At 42.4% G+C, this 24575-nt stretch overlaps 1 long non-coding RNA gene across 1 annotated transcript; it reads left to right on the forward strand.

Moving 5' to 3' along the window:
- Positions 1–384: 384 nt before the first annotated feature.
- Positions 385–20443, forward strand: LOC100581718. The gene is made up of 2 exons (XR_001115699.2): positions 385–472; positions 19935–20443. It is a non-coding gene; the product is annotated as an uncharacterized LOC100581718 (long non-coding RNA).
- The last annotated feature ends 4132 nt before the right edge of the window (positions 20444–24575 follow it).

The following is a 24575-nucleotide window of genomic DNA, read 5'->3' on the forward strand; positions in this document are numbered from 1 at the left end:
AATTTTAAGGCTGTGAACTTCACAGCAATAAGGACCAACTAAGAATAAGCCTATGAAATTGGCTTGCACACCATCCAGCACTGTACATATCTAAATAAAATCATAAATAAATAAATGTGTTCTTTTTAATCCTAACCTTGGAGAAATTGAGAAGAGAAAATGAAACACACATGAGACAGGTGATAAGGAGAACACACCTGCCAGTTTGAGAAAAGCCCTCAGCAGCATCGGCCATTTGGCAGTGGCGGCAAATGGAGTGAGCAGAGACTAAATATCTGCATTCCACTGGTGGCCATGATAGTAATAGAAAATGCGTAAGGCGAAAGTGTTCTCACAGGACCATACAGGGAAGTGAATCATCCTGGATCACACATATCTGAGATTCTGAGCTTCACACCTTGGGTCAGATGTGTGTTGTCAGCTGAGAAACTGAGCTGTAATCTTGAGCATGAGCCAGACGCCTTGACAGATGGTAAGTACCTGCTCCTCTGGGCACCCATCATCTAAGCAGCCTGGCAGAAGGATCCCAGCTCCCTGTGCCCAGCTGGTAATCTTCTTATGTCCTGGGGCTTAAGGAGTGATAGCCCTTTGCAATTGTTCTTTCCAGGCAAAGCTTAAAGCTGAGAAGTCTGCTTTACACTTAATTGTTTATAGTAAGAAAGACAGATATGGATAGACAGACAAGCCAGGGATTGGAAAGGAAAACTGACAATATCTGACATTGCTTATTATTAGAGTTTCAAAGCATTTTCTCATCCATTTGCTCTTTTGATTATTACAACCAACATTTGGGAAAGCAGGAAGGAATCATTCCAATTTTATAATAAACCAAAGAAACTGAGATGCAGAGAGTTGCCCACAGCATGGCTAGTAACAGGCAGTGCATCCAACAGGATTGGATTGCCCAGCAAACTTTCTGCACCCGAAAAAAAAATACAGGTTCTGCCTGCAGGGGTCTTGGCTCTTTGGGGAGTACACAGAGACACGTTTTTTAAAGTTACTTAGAACTTCGGAGGAGGCAGAAAACCACTATGGGCTCAGGTGGTCTTTGTGAAAGAGGAGAGAAGACAGGGAGAGTCTCTCAGGCAAGAGGAAAATTGAGAGTCAAGCCACATGGCTTGTCTAACAGAACGCTCAATCTGCAGCTGACAGCTCGTCTTGGCGAGAATCCAGAGAAGGCAACTTCAGAGATGAAGGTGAAGGCCAGGTTGTGAAAGGCCTTTAATGCCAGGCTAACTAAGGGGTTGAGCTTTTTTCTCATCACCAGGAAGGAGCCATTAAAGATTCTGAAGCAGGGAGGAATCTGTACCAACTAGGCTTTAGGGGAAAGATGACCTTGAGGGAAAAGAGAGGCGCAGGATGAGGAGCCCAGGCACGGGTTGGGAGGACTGGAAGTGGTAAGGCAGGAGAGAGGTGGTAGGAAAGTAGAAGGGAGTTGGAGTGGAAGGAATTGGGAGGAAAGGACCACAGTGCAAGGCAGTACGAAGAAATAATGGCAGCCCTAAAGTTAAGTTTGAGATGCGGGCTGGATGTGGTTGGAAGTCCCTAGCAAGTCATAAGAGATGATGGGCTGATGGTCAGGAGAAAGGTCAAGAGACATTTACCTGCGTGGATATGATCATTGAAGCATTAGGAGGGATAAGAAGGTTGAATGGGAACGGAACACTGAAACTTGGGTCCTACCACCTTTAAGGAGTGGGATCAGAAAGGCAAGCAAGAAAAAGATGTAAGAGATGGGAAGAGAAGCAGAACAGAAGGAAGGCAGCACTCCCAAGAAGTCTTCCCAATCAGGCCCCTGGCTCCAATTGTGCCCGTTCCCTTCTTTACACCAACTTCCTCCCGTGTCTAAGCTGGGTTCGTGTCCCAGGTCCTGCCACACTCCAGAAGTGTAGTATCAAGTTAGAGACTTAGAGACATCTGCGGAAGTTTACTAGTCTTGTGACAATCCAGAGCGAAGTCATGAAAACCACACAAAAAATAGTTTCAAAAAGGAGATGTGGGACTGGGCACTGTGGCTTTGAGAGGCTGAGGCAGGAGGATTGCTTGAGGCCAAGAGTTCAAGAACAACCTGGACAATGTAGGAGACCCCATCTCTGCAAAAAATAAAAATAGAAACTAGCCTGGCTCAGTGGCATGTACCTGTGGTCTCAGCTATTCGGGAGGCCGAGATGGGAGAATTGCTCGAACCCAGGAGGTTAAGGCTTCAGTCAGCTGTGATCACGCCACTGCACTCCAGCCTGGGCAACAGAGCCAGACCCTCTCTCAAAAAAAAAGTGGGTGAGGGGGGAGATATTGGGCAACAAGAACTGCAAAGACAGAACAACTAGGAAGGCAAAAGAGAAGAACTGCTTCAAGGGAGCTGTTTCAGGTAGACCTCCAGGAGCAGAATGAAAAGGTGAAGGTGCTAAGGAGGATATGGATGGCACAGAAGCAAATGTCCAGCATACTCCCTACTCTTTCAAGAAGTTTTGCAGAGAAGGGAGGGAAAGTGTGGGGAGGAATTGTCAATGGAAAGCAAGAGAAAAAGAAGATTCTTTTTTTTTTCTGAGACGGAGTTTTGCTCTTGTCACCCAGGCTGGAGTACAGTGGCGTGATCTCTGCTCACTGCAACCTCCGCCTCCTAGGTTCAAGAGATTCTCCTGCCTCAGCCTCCTGAGTAGCTGGGATTACAGGCGCCCGCCACCATGCCCAGCTAATTTTTTTTTTTTTTTTGGTAGAGACGGGGTTTAACCATGTTGGCCAGGCAGGTCTCAAGCTTCTGACCTCAGGTGATCCCCCTGCCTCAGCCTCCCAAAGTGTTGGGATTACAAGCGTGAGCCACTGCACCCTGCCAAGAGAAGGTTCTTTCAGATACTGTAACATGGTTATAATTAGGCAGAGAGTCTCAGCCCTTCAGCTGATAAACAACTTCAGCAAAGTTTCAGGATACAAAATCAATGTACAAAAATCATTGGCATTCCTATAAACCAACAACAGTCAAGCTGAGAGCCAAATCAGAAAGGCAATCCTGTTCACAATTGCCACAAAAAAAGAATAAAATACCTAGGTATACAGCTAACCAGGGAGGTGAGAGATCTCCAACACTGCTCAGAGAAATCAGAGAAGACACAAACAAATGGAAAAACACCCCATGCTCATGGATAGGAAAAATCAATATTATTAAAATGGCCATACAATCCAAAGCAACATACAGATTCAATGCTATTCTTATCAAACTACCAATGACATTCTTCACAGAACTAGAAAAAAGAAACTACTTTAAAATTAATATGGGGTCAGGCACAGTGCCCAGTGCCTGTAATCCCAGCACTTTGGGAGGCTGAGGTGGGTGGATCACCTGAGGTCAGGAGTTCGAGACCAGCCTGGACAACATGGTGAAACCCCATCTCTATTAAAATTACAAAAATTAACCGGGTATGGTGGCATGCACCTGTAATCCCAGCTACTTGAGAGGCTGAGGCAGGAGAATCGCTTGAAACCAAGAGGCAGAAGTTGCAGTGAGCCGAGATTGTGACACTGCATTCCAGGCTGGGCAACAGAGTGAGACTCCAAAAAAAAAAATAACAATAATAATAATATGGAACCAAAAAAGAGCCTGAATAGCCAAGGCAATCCTAAGCAAAAAGAACAAAGCTGGAGAAATTATGCTTCCTAACTTTGAACTATACTACAGGGTTACAGTAACCAAAACAGCATGGTACTGGTACAAAAACAGGCACATAGCTCAATGGAACAAAATAGAGAGCCCAGAAATAATGCTGCATGCCTACAACTACCTGATCTTCAACAAACTAGACAAAGACAAGCAATGGGGAAAAGACTTCCTATTCAATAAATGGTGCTGGGATAACTGGCTACCCACATGAAGAAGATTGAAGCTGGACCCCTTCTTTACACCATATACAAAAATCAATTCACAATGGATTAAAGACTTAAATCAATTCACAATGGATTAAAGACTTAAATGTAAAACCCAAAACTATAAAAATCCCACAAGACAACCTAGGCAATACCCTTCAGGATATAAGAATGGGCAGAGAGGCTGAGCACAATGGCTCACGCCTGTAATCCCAACACTTTGGGAGGCCGAGGCAGGTGGATTGCCTGAGCTCAGGAGTTTGAGACCAGCCTGGGCAAAATGGTGAAACCCCGTCTCTACTAAAATACAAAAAATTAGCTGGGTGTGGCAGTGCACGCCTGTAGTCTGAGCTTCTCTGGAGGCTGAGGCAGGAGAAGAATTGCTTGAACCCAGGAGGCGGAGGTTGCAGTGAGCCGAGATCGTGCCACTGCACTCCAGCCTGGGCAATAGAGTGAGACTTTGTCTGCAAAAAAAAAAAAAAAAAAAAAAAGAATGGGCAAAGATTTCATGACAAAGACACTAAAAGCAATCGCAACAAAGGCAAAAATTGACAAGTGGTATCTAATTAAACTTAAGAGCTTCTGCACAGCAAGAGAATCTACCAACAGAGTAAACAGACAACATACACAATGGGAAAAAATACTGGCAAACTATGCATCTGACAATAGTCTAATATCCAGCATCTATAAGGAACTTAAATTTGCAAGAGAAAAACAAACAACCCCGTTAAAAAGTGGGCAAAGGACATGAACAGACACTTTTCAAAAAAAACATACATGCGGCCAACAAGCATATGAAAGAAAGCTCAATGCCACTAATCATTAGAGAAATGCAAATTCAAACCACAGTGAGATACCACCTCACACCAGTTAGAATGGTTATTATTAAAAAGTCAGAAAATAACAGATGCTGCTAGGCTGCAGAGAAAAGGGAACATTTATACACTGTTGGTGGGAGTGTAAATTAGTTCAACCATTATGGAAAGCAGTACGGCGATTCCTCAAAGACCTAAAAGCAGAACTACCATTTGACCCAGCAATCCCATTACTGGATGTATACCCAGAGGAATACAAATCATTCTACCATAAAGACACATGCACGCCAATGTTCACTGCAGCACTATTCACAATAGCAAATTCATGGAATCAACCTGAATGCCCATCAATGACAGATTGGATAAAGAAAATGTGGTACATATACACCGTGGAATACTAAGCAGCTGTAAAAAAAGAACAAGATCATGTCTTTTGCAGGAACATGGATGGAGCTAGAGGTCATTGTCCTTAGTAAAGTCACACAGGAACAGAAAACCAAATACCACATGTTGTCACTTATAAGCAGGAGCTAAGTGACAAGAACTTATGAACACAAAGAAGGAAACAACAGACACTGGGGTCTACTTGGAGGTGGAGGGTGGGTGGGGGGAGAGGAGTAGAAAAGATCACTATTGGGTACTGGGCTTAGTACCTGGCTGATGAAATAATCTGTACAACAAAACTCTGTGACATGAGTTTACCTACGTAACAAACTTTTACACGTACCCCTGAACCTAAAATAAAAGTTAAAAAAAAATGGAAAAGAGGGTAGTCCTTACCGGGGTAGGCAGAGGGAGGAAAAAGCCCTTAAGAGAAAGATCAGCAAGCTAAGGAAGAGGAGGAGGTGTGCAGGCTGGGAGTTGAGCCCCACTGCGCTCCTCCTTTATGGGGTAGCAGCAGGATGCAGGAGAGATATCAGCCTCCCAAGCATCACTTCTCAGGAAGGCAGCAGAGCTAGCCCCACTAACTGCAATACTATGACAGGGATTCTGAAAGGGCATTCCTCTTATAATTAGATACCTAGGTACTGGGAGGCAAATAAAAATCATAATAAAAGGCAACAGTAATGAGTTTACCGGCCAGACACGGTGGTTTATATTTTAATCCCCGCATTTCAGGAAACCAAGATGAGGCAGGAGGATCGCTTGCGCCCAGGAGTTTGAGACAACCCTGGGCAACATAACGAGACTCTGCCAAAAAATTAAAATCAACAAAATTAGCCAGGTATGGTGCCAGCACCTGTAGTCCCAGCTACTCGGGAGGCTGAGATGGGAGGATCACTTAAGCCCAGGAGTTCGAGGCTGCAGTGAGCTGTGATAGCACCACTGGACTACTGCCTAGGAGACAGAATGAGACCTTGTCTCAAAAAATTTTTTCAACATTTTTTAAAATTAAGAGCTTACCTATTGTCTGTTACCATTATGCCAAGGGCTTTACTTTGACCATTTTATTCAGTTCTCAAAAGAATGCTACAGATTTAGTACTGATGCAATTGCCCCCATTTCACAAATGGGGAAACTGAAGCTTTAAAGAGGTTAGATACCATGCCTATGTCTAGGATGTAAGCAATGGAGCTGGACATCTTGGTCCTAACCATGGTTCTTGGGATGGCTTACTGCCTCCCAGGGTGAGCTGGAGTAACTGGAGTAAGTGGACCCAGACAGGACAATTAAGCATTCCTAAAAGTGGAGCATTTAGTGCGTGCAGTGTCTTGGTGCAGCATGAAGGCCAGAGAAGATGCAATGAGATAGATTAGTGTCGGGTCCTAGCTGACTGAATGGCATTTTGATCCAATATTTTAAAAATCCCTGGATTCTGTTATAGGGGCTCCTCACTTTAAGGAAATCTGATATTCAAAATCGAAACTTAAGTAGGAATAACAGCTTGTTCATTGAGCAGCTACTGTGAGCCTTGGCATCACACCAGGAGTTTTCTAAACATGACCTCAAAACTGCACAATTCTGCCAGGTGAAATTATTTAGCCATATTCCCAAGCCACGCACTATGAGCTGAGTTGTGACTCTCCAAAATTCAAGTGCTGAAGCCCTAAGCCCCAGTGCCTCTGAATGTGACTGTATTTAGAAATAGGATCTTTAAGGATGTAATTGGGTTAAAATGAGGTCATTAAGGGTGGACCCTAATCTAATATGATTGATATTCACATAAGAAGAGGAGATGAGGACACAGACACACCCTGAGGGGTGACCACGTGAGGTCACAGCAAGACAGCAGCTGCCTGAAAACCAAGAGAAGAGGTCTCAGAGGAAACCAACCCAGCCAACACCTTGATCTCAGACTTCCAGCCTCCAGAACTGTGAGACAATACATTTCTGCTGTTTAAGCCACAGTCTGTGGTACTTTGCTATGGCAGTCCTAGCAAACTAATGCCCCAAGGAATCGAGTCTGAAAGCCTAGTTTTTGTCCAAAATCACAAAGACTGTGTCAGAGCTAAGAATGCAGTCTGTGCTACTGCAAAACTTACACAACAGAAGGGCCCTTTGCTCTACCAGAAGGTTCGCTCCAGGCTTCTGAGTATCAGCTACACTGTTTCATCAAAACACAATTCATTTGACAAAAGCCACTTGCCCTTCTGGCAAAAGAGATCTCAAGCAAAGAAAATTCTGCTGATTTCACTCATGCCCCCTTTGTAGATGGTGATGTTTCTATAATGAAGCATTTAAAGATTCTGCTCCCATGTCAGAAAATCTGGATGGGCTGTTATATATGAGAGAAAAACTATGTTTGCATATTGATCAATGAATGAAAACAACCTGAGAAATGGGAACCATTTGATTTGGTGAAGTAGGAGCAAATGAAGTAAATTTTTAAGTAATGTTTATTTCCCATGTTATATAAGGTTATCTGAAAAACAAACATTTAAAATTTTTCCTTTTAAACTTTTTTCACATTCATATTTAATACTCCTTTTGCACTAATTGCCAGAAATTAGCACCCCTCAAAACTTGTGTGTGTGTGTGTGTGTGTGTGTGTGTGTGTGTGTGTATTTTAGATTGAGTCTCATTCTGCCACCCAGGCTGGAGTGCAGTGGTGAGATCTCTGCTCACTGCAACCTCTGCCTCCCCGGTTCAAGCAATTCTCCTGCTTCAGCCTCCTGAATAGCTGGGATTACAGGCACGCACCACCATCCCTGGCTAATTTTTTGTATTTTTAGTAGAGATGGGGGTTTCACCATGTTGGCCAGGCTGGTCTCGAACTCCTGACCTCAGGTGATCTGCCAGCCTTGGCCTCCCGAAATGCTGGGATTACAGGCATAAGCCACCGTGCCCAGCTCTATTTATATTTTAAAAAGATCTTTATAAATTTAAAAACTTAAAATATATGTTATAAAATTATCATACACATGTGATAATGAAAATTCAAATAGAATTTTAAAAATTCAAATAGGACCAAAGAGAACAAACTAAAATATAAGTGATTGCCCAAGAACCATCTTTAAGCATCTCTGGGTTTTAGTTCTTGCAATGATTACATCTCTTTGTGACACTGTGTTATTTTGATCTTGACATTTTTAAAGAAAACATGGATTGACAGATACAAATGTCTTTGCGTATGTCAAAATACTTTTAAAAATAAATAAAGGGGAAAAGAGCCTCTCAGAAATGGCCACTAGGTGGTAGAAGTTGACTAAAAACTGCTTTATTCGGTAGCGCCATCTCGATTGCTCCCCGCGACTTTTTTCCTTTAGGGAGAAGGGATTTCTTCAGGGTCTTCTGAAATATCCAACATCTCCTCCTCCAGCCCCTTTGCTTAGACTGCCTGTAGCCATTTTAGACTGCACACAAATGGAGATGACAGAAGCAACCTCTCACCTTCCAGAGAGCAGGACAAGATGAAGAAGGAAGATCTTCAAAAGTGAAAGGTTAAGAAAGACAAGTACACACCCATACACACACACCAGTCCTACCAAGGCAATGGTGACAGCAGGAAGAGATGGCTGCTCTTCCTCCAGAGCAGCTGTGATGCAGACCCACCTGTCACCCAAGAAGGAGAAAAGTGAACAACAGCTTCTGTTCTAGGGGAGCCTGAATTAACTCATTAAGTCGAAATTTCCAGAATCTCTTTGCACTTTGGTCTGTGCTGTTGTATGTAACACATGCTCAATAAAGACTTATTGATTTGACTTAATCTCAAAACCACATTTCTAAAGCACCAAAGGACTATTTTTGATTCATTAGATGTTTCTTGAGCTCACACAAGTGCCTAAACAACAGGGGAAAAGTCCTAAAGATAAATAAAATAAGAGCCTTCTGTATATTTTTCTTTTTTCTTTTTTTTTTTTTTTTTTTTTTGAGACGGAGTGTCACTCTGTCGCCCAAGCTGGAGTGCGGTGGCGCAATCTCAGCTCACTGCAAGCTCCGCCTCCCGGGTTCACGCCATTCTCCTGCCTCAGCCTCCCGAGTAGCTGGGACGACAGGCACCCGCCACCACGCCCGGCTAATTTTTTGTATTTTTAATAGAGACGGGGTTTCACCGTGTTATCCAGGGTGGTCTCCATCTCCTGACCTCGTGATCCGCCCGCCTCGGCTTCCCAAAGTGCTGGGATTACAGGCGTGAGCCACCACGCCCGGCCAACCTTCTGTATATTTTTCTATATGACCAAAATGTTTAATGATTCTAAAAACTGAGAACAAACACAAGCAAACAAGTCAAAGGAAGAAAATGTTTAAATAAGAAAAATAAATGGGCCGGGCGTGGTGGCTCACGCCTGTAATCCCAGCACTTTGGAAGGCCGAGATGGGCGGACTGCTTGAGGTCAGGAGTTCAAGACCAGCCTGGCCAACATGGTGGAACCCCTGTCTCTACTAAAAATACAAAAATTAGCTGGGCATGGTTAGCACCTGTAATCCCAGTCACTCAGGAGGCTGAGGCAGGAGAATCGCTTGAACCTGGGAGGCGGGGGTTGCAGTGAGCAACACTGCACTCCAGCCTGGGTGACAGAGCTAGACTTTTTCTCAAAAAAAAAAAAGAAAGAAAGAAAAGAAAAATAAGTGTCAATAACCCCTTCACACAAGAATTTTACTCCTAGAAATTTATCCTTAGAAAATACGTCAATAGAGGCAAAAACTACAAAAGTGAAACTATAAATGTAAATAGCCAGTGATTAACAGTTAATGGTAACATTAGTTTACTAGATCATTATCTAACCTTAAAATCATTTTGAAGACTATGAAAAAATGAGTCACGCATACTAAGTTTACGGGTTTTTTTAGACATGAATATAGCTAAGTTCACTAAAAGGCAAGCAGACTAAGCAAAATAATGTGTCTTCATAACAGTATGCTGATAGTAAGATCCAGAAATTGACTGAAGCACTGTGTTTTCATAAGAAGTACTAAGGATTCAATCTCCCAGCCCATGGCCCACAAATATGATATGGTTTCACACTATGGTTATCTTTTGTTTATTATCTTTGTTTTACAGTTGCCATAGCAGTAAAATTTATTTTCAATAGAATTATTAAAGTTTTCTTTGCTAACTAAAGCTTATTTTTGTTTCAAATTTTAAGCCTGTAATAAAATGTAGGCATTTATAACCATATAAACGTCCTTCTTCTTGGGCAAGATGAGGGGTTTATTTAGCATGGCAGAGTCCAGGTTCTTTTGGCAGTCGTGGGATAGACTATGCCATCCCAAGGATAAAATCAGCTATTTATGCCAATGTTTACATGGGAGAATGAGTGACACTTAAATTCACGCTCTTAAAAAAAAAGAAAAAGTGATCCTCTTCTGGATGTTATTTGCGTAGATTTTGGCAAGGAAAACTGAGCTTCCTTGGGCTAGGTCCAGAACCTGCAATCCCAGGACCTCTGCGAAGACCTAAGGGCAGCAGAGGTTGATTAAGCCCAGCAGAGAGATCTATTTCCTGGCTGATTCACAGACATATCCTTCTAAGTCCTACAAAGTCTCAGAGTGTGCAGAGGAGGAAAAGGAGACAAGTTCTGCTGAGAAGAAAGCTAAGGGGTTCTCCATACCTTTCCCATTAGGCTGGAGCACTGACACTGACATCATTAGACCAGCAACCTTATGACCACTGAGTTCCCAAATCTTTAACTTCAGCCTATACATTTCCCCCTAAACGCTTTTTGCTTTAAAATAAAGAGAAATGTATATAATGTGTCTGATTCAGTGGTGCTTTCATATATATGCCATATGTCTTATATATATTTCTCAAATATGTATGTATATATACATTTATGTACATATAATATATATATTCATATTTATATAAAGCTATTTAACTGCTTTAAAAGGACAAGATAACCCACCAGAAGTTTTGTGATTATGATAAAGTGGAATTAAGTCAAACTTTGGTCTTTCAAAATAATAGACAATCAATAACCTGAAATTAATAACTTTTCATTTACACCTATACCAAAATAACATATTCATAAATATAATGAAAAAGACAAGAATGTAGAAAGTGTGTGTGTGTATGTGTACGTGTGTGTGTGTGCATGCACACTCACTAAGAATATGTAAACTGGGTGGGAAATTAGTCTTAAAAGAAAAAAATTTGGCCGGGCGTGGTGGCTTACACCTGTAATCCCAGCACTTTGGGAGGCCAAGCAGGCGGATCACGAGGTCAGGAGATCGAGACCATCCTAGCTAACACAGTGAAACCCCGTCTCTACTAAAAATACAAAAAATTAGCCGGGCGTGGTGGTGGGCGCCTGTAGTCCCAGCTACTCAGGAGGCTGAGGCAGGAGAATGGCGGGAACCTGGGAGGCGGAGCTTGCAGTGAGCCGAGATCGCGCCACTGCCACTCCAGCCTGGGCGACAGAGCGAGACTCCGTCTCAAAAAAAAAAAAAAGAAAAAAATTTTTTAATTTGAAGGAAAATATAAACTCAAAAAAATACATATTATTATTATACATTCCCTCTGATAAAGCCTAGTAATCAGTTTAATAAAGGAATATATTGAAAGAGATGTTTAGTACAGTATTTTAAAGCTTGTTTAAGACAGCAAATTCTTTGCAAATGGGAATTAGAAGCCAGGTGCCTATTTCCAGGAAAGAGAGTTCTGTATTGAAAAAAACAAAGGACGTATGTGCAAATAAATAATCACTTCCATTAAATTGAGGGGTCAGAGACCAGCTTGGCAGCTGCAACAAAGAAAAATTTGTCATCAAAACTCTTTGGCCCTTCATTCCTAAAATAAATTTGGAGCTAATTAGCTTTCAAGACTTTTCCGGGTTTTTTTCCACAGTGACAAGACAAAGAAACAGACTTAAGATAAAAACCAGATGTCAAAGTTTACTGGTCATTTGTTCATGTACATTATATATTTATATGTCTCTGTCACTGTTAAAGTTGAGGTTTGGCAAAGTTCCAAACACAGTAGGTGAAATAAACTTTGTGGGCCTTATTCTGATTGTGATTTGCCCTTCGATGTGGAAGATACCATATTCTAGCATGGCTGAATTCCTCCTGGTCTGAAATGCATTTTACTACTCTGTTAAATGTTGCTTAGTACAGATCCCTTTGGCTGCTCTTACAATACAAAGCAATTCTGTAAAGACTTCCAGAAATCATAGACAGCATATAAATTACATCAGCTCTTTTCCATCGGTATTAGATCTGCCCACAGTGACGACACTCTGTTTCCTGTCAAATGGTGAATCTGGGCTACTCAGTACTTGCCTTTGAGAATAGAAGAGGAAAATATAGCTATACTTTTCCCATACATATATCAATGAAAACCCAGGAGAAGGAGAAATGAAAAGATAAGCAGGACACATTCAAGTTTTTCAAGGACCTCTGTTTAATTTCTGCAGGATCCTGAACCCATGTCTATCTTTGGTTACTAAATAATAAATGTTAAGCTCCACCACAAGCAAATGCGTTTACAACAAGAGGTCTCTATGCAACTAAGAGCCATGGTCAGCAGCTGATTCAAGATCCCAAAATACTGTACTAGACAGCTCCTTGAGAAGGTGCCGGATGGAAGGAAAGGGTAGATAAAATGTATTTGAATAAATGAATTTACATTTGAATAAATATTTTTACTACAGGCTCTAGAACTTTCTTTACTCACAAATTTAAATGAGATGTGGCTAAAGGCACAATAGGACAATTCTCTTACTAAACGGTTTGTACCTCCAGGTTTCTATACAAATAGTCCTTCCCTCAAAAAACCGGCTAGGTTTCTGAGTGTTTCTCCGTTAGGGTAAATATGACATACCATAGTGTTTGACTTACAGTTCATGGAGTCATCGAGGACACAGAGTGTTTTTACTTTTTTGTTGTTGTTCTTCAATTATCTGTCTCCTCATAGGATCTACTTTAAAGTTCCAAATCTACCAAGTCTACAAATACGAAATTTCATCCAGTCAACTGGCATCCATTTTCCTTTTTTTTTTTTTTTTGAGACGGAGTCTCCTCGCTCTGCCCAGCGAGTGCAGTGGCGCGATCTCGGCTCACTGCAAGCTCCGCCTTCCCGGTTCACGCCATTCTCCTGTCTCAGCCTCCGGAGTAGCTGGGACTACAGGCGCCCGCCACCACGCCCGGCTAATTTTTTGTATTTTTAGTAGAGACGGGGTTTCACCATGTTAGCCAGGATGGTCTCCATCTCCTGACCTCGTGATCTGCCCGCCTCGGCCTCCCAAAGTGCTGGGATTACAGGCATGAGCCACTGCGCCCGGCCTCATTTTCCTAAGAGTTTTCATGGGAAAAGACGTTATAATTTCCTTCTGTAGTTTCTCGAAATGTTACAGAGCACACTCACAGACAAGACATTCTTGAGCATACACAAGACTTTAGACGAACTCTCCCACACACCAAATTTCTAGCTCATTTTTCTAAACTCAGAAGAAATAGAAAAATTGTTGTATCTTTCACTGGACTGCTTTTTCTGTTACTGGAGTTCATTTGCAGTGATCACAGTTAGGGGTTGGTTGGTGAGATAGTTTGGATATTTGTCCCCGCCCAAATCTCAGGTTGAAACAGTAATCCGAAATGTTGGAGGTAGGGCCTGCTAGGGGGTATTTGGATCACGGGGGCAGATCCCTCATGAATGGCTTGGGCCATCACCTTGGTGATAAGTGAGCTCTCATTCAGTTCACACGCAATCTGGTTGCTTAAAATTGTGTGGCACCTCCCTACCCCAACTTGCTCCTGCTTTCACCGTGTGATGTACCTGCTCCCCTTCGCCTTCTGCCATGATTGAAAGCTTCCTGAGGACTCCCTGGACTCCAAGCAGGTGCCGGTGCCATGCTTCCTGTGCAGCCTGTAGAGCCGCGAGCCAATTACACCTCTTTTCTTCATAAATTACCCAGTCTCACGTATTTCTTTATTGCAATGCAAGAATGGCCTAATACAGTGGGGTTTTGGTGGGCAGAAAGGAAATGAATGACAGCTTCATTTCCAAATACAACAGTCCCCGCTTATCTGAAGTTTCACTGTCCATGGTTTTTAGTTTACCCTTGGTACAGTGCAACAAAGCATTTTGAGAGAGAAAGAGGCTGCATTCACATAACTTTTATTAAAGTATACTGTTATAATTCTATTTCATTATTAGCTATTGTTGTTCATTTCTTACTGTGCCTAACTTATAAAGTAAACTTTATCGTAAGTATGTAGAGGAAAAAACAGTATGTCTAGTGTTCAGTAGTATTTAAGGTTTCAGCCAGCCGTTGGGGTCTTGAAACATATCAATACCCCATGGATAAGGGAGGCTGCTATAGCTTCAGAGCAGACACTTCTTTTATGTCAATCCAGTGCACAATTACCCCTTTTCTCCAAGGTCTGTCCCCACACACCCACTAGCTGAGTTCCTGGCAGCCCTTCTATATTAAGAGACCTACGTCCCTAACCCAGCTGTTTCTTGGGGACTATGGAATTGTGATCTCTGTGTTTGGCTGAAACTACAGTGATATAATCTTGGAAGAAAAGAATGAAGCAGATGAGGCCTGGGAATTCCTGATGGCTTCTTGCTCCCTGGGTCTTGGCCCTCAGGAATCCAGATATCCTTCCCCAGCATCCTTCTAATAACTCCCTTTTTGAGTAAAATAAGTCCAAATGGTTTCTATGTGAACACTGACTAAGAAAGACTATATTTGTGCCAACATATTAAGTAATTCATTTTGTAAGGACTATTTCATGTACAATGCAAATAAAGAAAGGAGGCTCAAACATTAATAGAAGAGTATTTAACAATTTTTAAAGGTATAAATGTAGCATTTATTCCTTCCACCCCCACTCCCCAAATAAATAGCCCAGTGCTGATATATTAATCTTTATAATAACATTGTCACATGGCAAGAGACATATTTCTTTCCCCCCACCACCCCCCGTTAAGAAGACTGAGTCTAGGGGAGGGAAAGCATTAGGAAAAATAGCTAATGGATGCTGGGTTCAATACCTAGGTGATGGGTTGATCTGTGCAGCAAACCACCATGGCACACATTTACCTATGTAACAACCCTGCACATCCTGCACATGTACCCCAGAACTTAAAATAAAAATTTAAATTAAAAAAAAAGAAGAGGCCGGGTGCAGGGGCTCACACCTGTAATCCCAGCACTTTGGGAGGCCAAGGCAGGCGGATCACGAGGCCAGGGGATCAAAACTATCCTGGCCAACATGGTGAAACCCCATCTCTACTAAAAATACAAAAATTAGCTGGGTGTGGTGGCACACATCTGTAGTCCCAGCTACTCGGGAGGCTGAGGCAGGAGAATTGCTTGAACCCAGGAGGTGGAGGTTGCAGTGAGCCAAGATTGCGCCACTGCACTCCAGCCTGGCAACAAAGTAAGACTCCATCTCAAAAATAAAAAAATTAATAAAATTAATTAATTAAAATAAAATAAAGAAGAAGACTGAGACTGTCAGACAGACTAGAACCCACGATTTCTGACTCGGTCCGGATTATTTCCATACACAAGTTAAAGCATGTGGACCACAAAAATAAAAGTCTTTACAAAGACACTGGGGAAAAAAAATGTTCATATGTAAAAAAAAAATTAGGATATTCTGGGGGGAAAAAGGGCTGGGAGTACAATTTGCATATTGACTAAACCAGTTTTGTAGCAAAGCCAATAACTGTCTTTGATTTGTTTGTTTGTTTTTGTTTATTCTCCCATGGTGCCTTCAAAATATAATTATGGAGATAATTTCCTCTAGCCCTGAATGGATACTTGGGCAAATCTCATGACTTCTGCATTCACTCTTAGATAATGGATGGTTCTACAGTGTTAAGATCATAAAATCAGCAATGGTACAGGTTCAGTCCAAGATATTAACAAGCCATTCAGTCCTCATTCAGAGTCCTTCTCTTCTTGGCTAAGTGAGGCCTAAAGACTGCCTGCTTTGGAGAAGAAGGTGTGGGCGTCTTCTCTTCTCCATTCTCCCACTAGCTGCTGTTTGGGGCCCTTCCTGGGGAGAGGCAATGGATTCTACTTAGCTAGGTGGCTCCCTGCACTCTGGGCTTGACACAGTGAAAGCAAACTCTTACTTCCATGAAACAATTTCATGGGCTTTTGTTTTCTTTTTAATTACCCAATTGCTGAGGCCTCTCACCTAATTCTCAGGCTTTGAACAAAACATTCCATTCCCCAGGCTGCTTTTCCCCACTGTGCACTCCACATGGCTTCATGCTGCTGCAGACTCCACCCTTCCCAGTGGCTCCCCAGGCAGCACTCACAAACTGCTCTCGCCAGCTCTCCCGCGGAGGGGCCTACTCTGGGGGACAGGAAATATTGAGAGCCCTTGGCCTTGATATTCCAGAGGTAACAACAGCACGCTCCTGACCCCACTGGTGGTTGGTGAACCTGCCTCTTAGCCCCTCCACTTCCTAAGGTGTCAACCCCATTCTGAATGTGCCCCAACTTCAGCAAACACAAATCAAGCTCATGGACAATCCTACTGAAGCCCTTTCCCCAGCCATGGGCGGAGTGGAGGAGAAGAGGAGTCTGGAGACAGGGCATAAATACGCCTCCTCTGGCTATACTGGAATCCCCCTCTTTTTCATTACTTTGTATGTGGTATTACATACAACATAGAACTTAGCATTTTTACCATTTTCAAATGTATAGCTCGGTTGTATTAACTATATTCATGCTGCTGTGCAACTATAACTGCCAAACAATCTCCAAAATTCTTTTAATCCTCCCACACTGAAACTGTGTACCCAGAGTTTCTAACATGAACTCCCCCACCCCCGACTCCCAGTCCCTGGCACCTGCCATTTGAACTTCCTGTCTCTATGAATCTGACTGCTCTAGGGACCCCATATAAGTGGAATCATACAGTATTTCTTTTTGTGACTGGCTTATTCTACTGAGTACAATATCCTCAAGATTCATCCATGTTATAGCATGTGTCAGGATGGAATAATATTCCATTGTGTGGAAAGACCACACTTTGTTTTTCCATTCATCCATCAATGGACAATTGAGATGCTTCTACCTTTCAGCTATTGTGAATAATGCTGCTCTGAACATGGGTGTACAAACATCTGTTCTCATCTCCTTATCTCCGACCCTTTCTAAGTTTTCCCCATGTGGGGTTCAGTCTTACACTCATTTTTGTATTTGTTGTCCATTACACATTAGTGTCTCAACTGATATCACACAAAAAGAAACACATCTAACATTCTGTTAGGTCAAGACCCAAAGATAACCTTAGGCTCTATTCAAAGTCCTCTAACTTTTTTTTTTTTGAGACGGAATCTCGTTCTGTCTCCCAGACTGGAGTGCAGTGGCACGATCTCAGCTCACTGCAACCTCCACTTCCCAGGTTCAGGTGATTCTTCAGCCTCAGCCTCCCAAGTACCTGGGACTACAGGCACGTGCCACCATGCCCGGCTAATTTTTGTATTATTAGTAGAGACAGGGTTTCATCATGGTGGCCAGGCTGGTCTCGAACTCCTGGCCTCATGATCCGCCCCCCACCCCTTGCGCTCCCAAAGTGCTGGGATTACAGGCGTGAGCCACCGTGCCCAGCTTTAAAGTCCTCTAACTTTAAACACTGCACAGGTCTTACCTCTCTGGGGAGGTTTTCCTCTGGAGGCTTCTGTCTGCACTTCTTAGTTAAGGTTTCGATTGGTCCCAGTCAGCTCTTCAAAAATACAACCACACATTAACATAAAGTTACCATGTGACCCAGCAATTCCATTCCTCGATACACACCCAGAAGAAATGAAACTATGTCCACATAAAAACTTGTAGACAAACGTTTATAGCTAGCATAAAACTCATGACAGCTGAAAAGTGGACATAATCCAAACGTCCTTCCACTGATGAATGGATACTCAAAAATGTGGCATATCCATTCAATGAAATACTATTTAGCAATAAAAACAATGAAGTACTGATACAGCTACAATATAGATGAAACTCACATTAAGTGAAGGAGGCCAAACACACAAAAACATACATATTGTATGATTCCATTTATATAAAATGTTCAAAAAAGGCAAATCCATGGAGACAGGAAGTAGATTAGTGGTTGCCTAAGTCTGAGGGGAGGGAACGGAGAGTGACAGCAAATGGACACACGGTTTCTTTCCAGGGTGAAGGAAATAAAGGTTCTAAACTTAGACTGTAGTGATGATTGCACAATTCTGTAAGTTTACTAAAAATCATTGAATTATAATCTAAAATGGATGAATTTCATGATATATAAATTATACCTCAAAAAACTGTTTTTTAAAAATATAACTCAAATATGTAACAAGTATAATTCATGACATCAAAATACAGTCCGTTACTGCATAGAATCGAAGGCAAGAACTTTCTATGACAAAATATTCACAGTGACTATCTCTAGCGATTTCACGATAACATTTTTTTTCTGTTTCTTAAGTGTATTTTACAAACTTTCTGCACTGACTATCTGGCTTTCCTGACAACAACAATGTGGCGGCTGCTGCTGCTGCTGTTGTTGTTGTTTTAAATAAAAAGCATGGGTAAATTGATTTATAAGCTTGCAGTGGGGAAGACCTTTCAAAATAGGACAGAAAAGCCAATAGCCTAAAGGTACTCTGCCAAATTTGCCATATGAAATGTTAAAAATGCTGCTGCAGCAAAAACCAAACCAAACAAAAACAAGAACTAAACATAAAGTTAAAACACAAGACAAATTGAAGAAAACATTTATAAAATACAATGAAAGACAAAAGACTAATTTTCTTAATTTATCAAGCTCAGCCAAATCAGTAAATGCTGAGCCCAATGGAAAAATGAGCAAAGAATATGAATAGGCAATTGACAGAAAAAGGAATATTAACTGTCATTTTACATATGAAAAGATGCTCAACCTTGTTCACTTTGCGGTGAGAGTATAAACTTGTATGATTTTTTTTTTTTTTTTTTTGAGATGGAGTTTTGCTCTTGTTGCCAGGCTGGCATGCAATGGTGAGATCTCGGCTCACTGCAACCTCTGCCTCCCAGGTTCAAGTGATTCTCCTGCCTCAGCCACCTGAGTAGCTGGGATTACAGGAATCCACCACCATGCCCGGCTAATTTTTGTATTTTTAGTAGAGATGGGGTTTTGCCATGTTGGCCAGGCTGGTCTCGAACTCCTGACTTCAGGTGATCTGCCCACCTCGGCCTCCCAAGGTGCTGGGATTACAGGTATGAGCCACCAAGCCCAGCCAAACGTGTATGATCTTTTTTAAGGGCAATTTGACAAACTCTACCAATACCTTTTTAAAGCATAGTTCCACATTGTGCAACTTGGCCCTTCCACTCCTATGAAATTACCCTGTCGATTACACCAACAAAAATATTCCAAGATAGACATAAGCATATGTTCATTGCAATGTGGTTATAGTGAGAAAACTAAACCCTGAATATCCATGAGTAAGGAATAAGCTAAATAAATTACGCTACCTTACAAATGGAATTCTATGCACTCTTAAGAAGTATTAATTACATCTAGATGTGCCAATGTGTAAATCTCTCTGAGAAATAGGAAGTGAAAAAAGAAAAAAGCAGCAGAATGAATATGGAAAAAAATCTATGTTCTACAAATTTTAAAAGATAAGTATACACATACACAAATATTTTTTTTCCAGAGGTAGTAATGGTTATCTTTGAAATGAAGGACTGCTGGAAAGAAAGTCTATCTACCTTTCATTTGAACTTTCCCGTGCTGTTTTGCACATTTTAAGGCTGTGCCTGTAATTTTTTAAATGTTCACAAAGGCTAGCTAGGAGGTGGGATTATAAACCATTTCTGTTTTCTTATTTTTTACTTATCCATATTTAAAAATAACTTAATGGATTTGTTATTTCAACAGGTTATTCTTTTCTGCTTGACCTCGAGTTACAGAGATGCCAGATGAAGTCAAAGAGGATACCAGATGCAGCCAGGCTGCTGGGGAGGCACGTACGTCTGAGCCGGCCCAGCACAGCTGTTCTCCAGGGCAAGGCTTGGCCATGGCAGCTGCCCCAGCGCCCGCATTCAGCCCAACCCACCAGGTCACCCCAGTCCAGTCCGTGGTGCTCAGATCCCCAAGCAATCACAGGTCAGAGGCCGAAAGAACTATGTGAATGTGTACAGCGATACTGGGCACATGCTCTGAAAGAAGAGAAACCGAAGCACGTCAAGGCACAGCGTTCAGAGGAGGGGAATGACGGCAGGGTCTGGGTGTGATCTCTACCTGGACTCTCTTAGAAGCTCCACTATCCTCTTCTCCAGTGATTTGTCTTCCCATTCCAGAATTTCTTACCTTAACCTACTCAGCCTGAGTTAGATAAGCATCTGCATGCAGAAATAAATAAGTGGGGGAATTTGTACTTCTTCTGCGATTAGCGTGCATTATTTTTCTCATCATACAAATCTGTTTTTAGAAAACAATAAATGACGGATATAGGCCCACCTACACGAAGGTATGCTTTCTACTGGAGTCCGCAGAGAACTTCAGTCAGATCTGTTTTGCTCCCACCAGGTAACCCACATTCTCCACTTGGAAAGAAGGGCAGACGGAAGCAGGGAGATTAAGGACATGACCACTGATGGGGGACTTTGAGGACTGGCTGCACGTTTCTCCTGGATAAGAGCTGGGGTGGAGGGTAACTTACAAGCAGAGGGGGCGAGAGAAAGGGAAAGAAAGAATACCGGTGTGTGCATGCTTTTGGGTCTATTTAACTAGATTCTCCCAATTTCTCTTCCATCAATCTTTATAGGATTTGCTATGTATTTGCACTACTCAGCTCCATCCTGTTGACTTTATCATTTTCTCACACTGAATCACGATTCGTAAATTGAGGAAGGAAGCACGGATAAGTAGGGATGGTGCCACACTACCTCTCAGGCTGGGCGCTAGAGGGCAGAAGCTTCCAGGAAATCTTCTCAGGCAGATCCTCACTTCTAAAAATGCCCAAGCATCTACAACACTGGTGAACCTGGAGAACATTATCTTAAGTGAAATAAGCCAGACCCAGAAGGACAAATACTGCATACCTCACTCGTGTGGAATCTAAAAAAGCGCCGAGCTCACCATAACACAGAGTAGTAATATGGTGGTTCCCATGGACTGGGGGATGTTGGTTAAAGGGTACAAATTTTCAGTTATAAGGTGAATAAGGTCTGGAGACCTACTTTACAGCATGGTGACTATAGTTAATGATAATGTGTTGTGGAGTACGGTGGCATGCCTCTGTGATCCCCATTACTCCGGAAGCTGAGGTAGAGGACTGCTTGAGCCCAGGAGTTTGAAACCAGCCTGGCCAATGTAGTGAGATCCTATCCCTAAAAAAGGGGAAAAAATGTATACTTGAAATTTGCTAAGAAAATAGATCTTAAGCATTCACACCACACACAAACAACATGATAGATATGTGAATAGCTTGATTGTGGTAATCATTTCACAATGTATACATATATCTCAAAACATCACATTCTACACCTTAAATGTGTACAATTTTTTTTTGGGGGGGGGGACAAAGTCTCTCTCTGTTGCCAGGCTGGAACGCAGTGGCACGATTTCAGCTCGCTGCAATCTTGACCTCCTGGGTTTAAGCAATTCTCCTGCCTCAGCCTCCCAAGTAACAGGGACTACAGGCATGCACCACTACGCCCAACTAATTTTTGTATTTTTAGTAGAGACAGGGTTTCACCATGTTAGCCAGGATGGTCTCGATCTCTTGACCTCGTGATCCACCCGCCTTGGCCTCCCAAAGTGACAATTTTTTTTTTTTGAGGCGGAGTTTTTTTGCTCTTGTTGCCCAGGCTGGTGTGCAATGGCATGATCTCAGCTCACTACAATCTCCGCCTCCCAGGTTCAAGCGATTGTCCTGCCTCAGCCTCCCCAAGCAGCTGGAATTACAGGCATGCACCACCACACCCAGCTAATTTTGTATTTTTAGTAGAGATGAGGTTTCACGATGTTGTCAGGGTGGTCTTGAATTCCTGACCTCAGGTAATCCACCCACCTCGGCCTCCCAAAGTGCTGGGATTACAAGCGTCAGCCACTGCACCCGGCCAAATGTGTACAATTTTTATTTGTCAATCATACCTCAATAAAGCTAAGGTTGGGGGGTGGAGATGTTGATGAAAGAGCCTTTGAATGCAAAAACGTTTAGGAATACCTTGACCAATTAGATTTGTTTGTATTTTCTTTTTTTTAATCTGTGCACAAGAGTGACATAAAAATGGGAAAAAAATCAATGTCTAGCTAATTCTAAAACAGCTCTTTCAACACGTTTACAACAAAAATTCTATGAGATATAAAGTATTTAGTGATTTTTTAAAAAACGCCCAAGGAGGGAAACACTCAACAGCCAATCGTGGCCACTATGGTCTAAGTGTCTAAAACCATATCATCAAGTTGCTCGCTGTTCTATCAAAGTTCTGCCTTATGATGGGAAAAAACAATCTATGTTAAATTCAATTTTGGCCTTGTTTGGCTCGTTTGCATGGGTTATCTTATGTAGACTTGATTTCCACAAGTGCTACGTCGGGGTCTTGGCTCCCAACTCTCTGATGATTCTTTGGCAGTGTCCTTCTGAGCAATATTTGTTTCTCTACAGGATGAATGCTGTCGGTGTTAGCGCTGAGAACCAGAGTCTATTCAGGATGGAGGGTGTATACAAAGGAGGGGGATCTGGGGCACAAAGAGAGGAAACTGGTCCCCGTTCTTTAGTTTGCTCCCCATTCCGGCCTCGTTTTAACACAAAGGCAGGCGTTGTTGACAGATGTTGTAGGGGACACAGGGAGGTCTTCCACTTCCTGGTTTCAAACTGAACTCCACGTCACCTTTATCAAAATTCGTTGAACAGCCCCCTGAACTTTTGACCTGATCCTCGCTCTCTTTGTTGTGAGTCGCCATCTGCGGGGTCTCTGCTCCTGGTTGTGACACCTCCTTAGACATCTTCTGGCATCTCTCCTATGGGCACCACTACTTGCCCACAGTGGCTGTCCTAACAATATCTCTCAACATTTTAATTGTCACCTTCTAGGTTAGCCCCATTTAAAAAGAGGTTTTGTTTCGATCATGCCTCTGGGATGTAATAGCTCAAACCATGGAGTTCCCTTTGCGCCTGCTACCAAATCATGTGGCTCCAGGAAATTCTGCGCTTTCCCACCATTTGCTGTTAATCAGTAAACTCCAAAGTTCCTACTACTCCTGGCTGGGGGATTCAAAACAAGCCCAAGGCAAGATTCTTACACACACTGAGAACAACAGAAGAGTAATTCAGACTGAGATTTTAGGACAATAATTTTTAAAGTTACTTTTTGAATAAAATAAACAACCATGCCCGTAAAGGCCACTGTAGTATTATCTTAGCTAAAAACTGCACAGAAATATAGATAATTAAATGACTGGGCCCTAGGCTGGGCGCGGTGGCTCAGGCCTGTAATCCCAGCACGTTGGGAGGCCAAGGCGGGTGGATCACGAGGTCAGGAGTTCGAGACCAGCCTGGCCAACATAGTGAAACCCCGTCTCTACTAAAAATACAAAAAATTAGCCAGGCGTGGTGGTGGGTGCCTATAATCCCAGCTACTTGGAAGACTGAGGCAGGAGAATCTCTTGAACCCAGGAGACAGAGGTTGCAATGAGCCGAGATTGCGCCATTGCACTCCAGCCCGGGGCGACAGTACAACATTCCTTCTCGGAAAAAAAAAAACAAAAAACAAAGACTGGGTCTTCAGTTAAAAGCGATCCAAATATACCTCGGACATTCAGACACTGCACTAGAATGTAATCATCACTAGGTGATCATCAGTACAGACGATGGCTGGGCCCCCAGGTTAACCAACAATGATTTAAGTTTCCATGAGACAAAGGTTAGTTGTGCTAACTGGTTTCCAAACAAGGTAAAAAAATACCACACTAGGAAAACGCTGTATCTCAAACAGTAAAACGATTATGTCAAACCTCTCCCTCTGCATTATAAACGCCATTTGCATTACAATGGTACTAAACTGTAAAGAAATGTTCTGTTTGTTAGATGAACTACATGTGCTCTGTTTCAAATCACATACTAATAAAAGTGATCTAGGCCAGGTGCGGTGGCTCATGCCTATAATTCCAGCACTTTGGGAGGCCAAGGCAGGGGTATCGCTTGAGATCAGGAGTTCAAGACCACCCTGGCCAACATGGCAAAACCCCATTTCTACTAAAAATACAAACAAATTAGCCAAGTGTGCTGGTGCACACCTGTAGTCCCAGCTACTTGGGAGGCTGAGGCAGGAGAATCACTTGAACCCTAGAGGAAGAAGCTTCAGTGAGCTGAGATTGCACCACTGCACTCTAGCCTGGGTGATAGAGCCAGACTCCTTCTCAAAAAAAAAAAAAAAAGTAATCTAGTTCTTTTGATAGATTTGCATAATTCTCTAACTAGACTACAACTGATTCCCCTTAAGAAATGTCTGTAGGCTCTCTATGAAAAACAGTTTCTTTTTTTTTTTTGAGACAGTCTCACTCTGTTGCTCA

The sequence above is a fragment of the Nomascus leucogenys genome, chromosome 5 (genome assembly GCF_006542625.1).
Source record: "Nomascus leucogenys isolate Asia chromosome 5, Asia_NLE_v1, whole genome shotgun sequence".
NCBI classification, from domain to species: Eukaryota; Metazoa; Chordata; class Mammalia; order Primates; family Hylobatidae; genus Nomascus; species Nomascus leucogenys.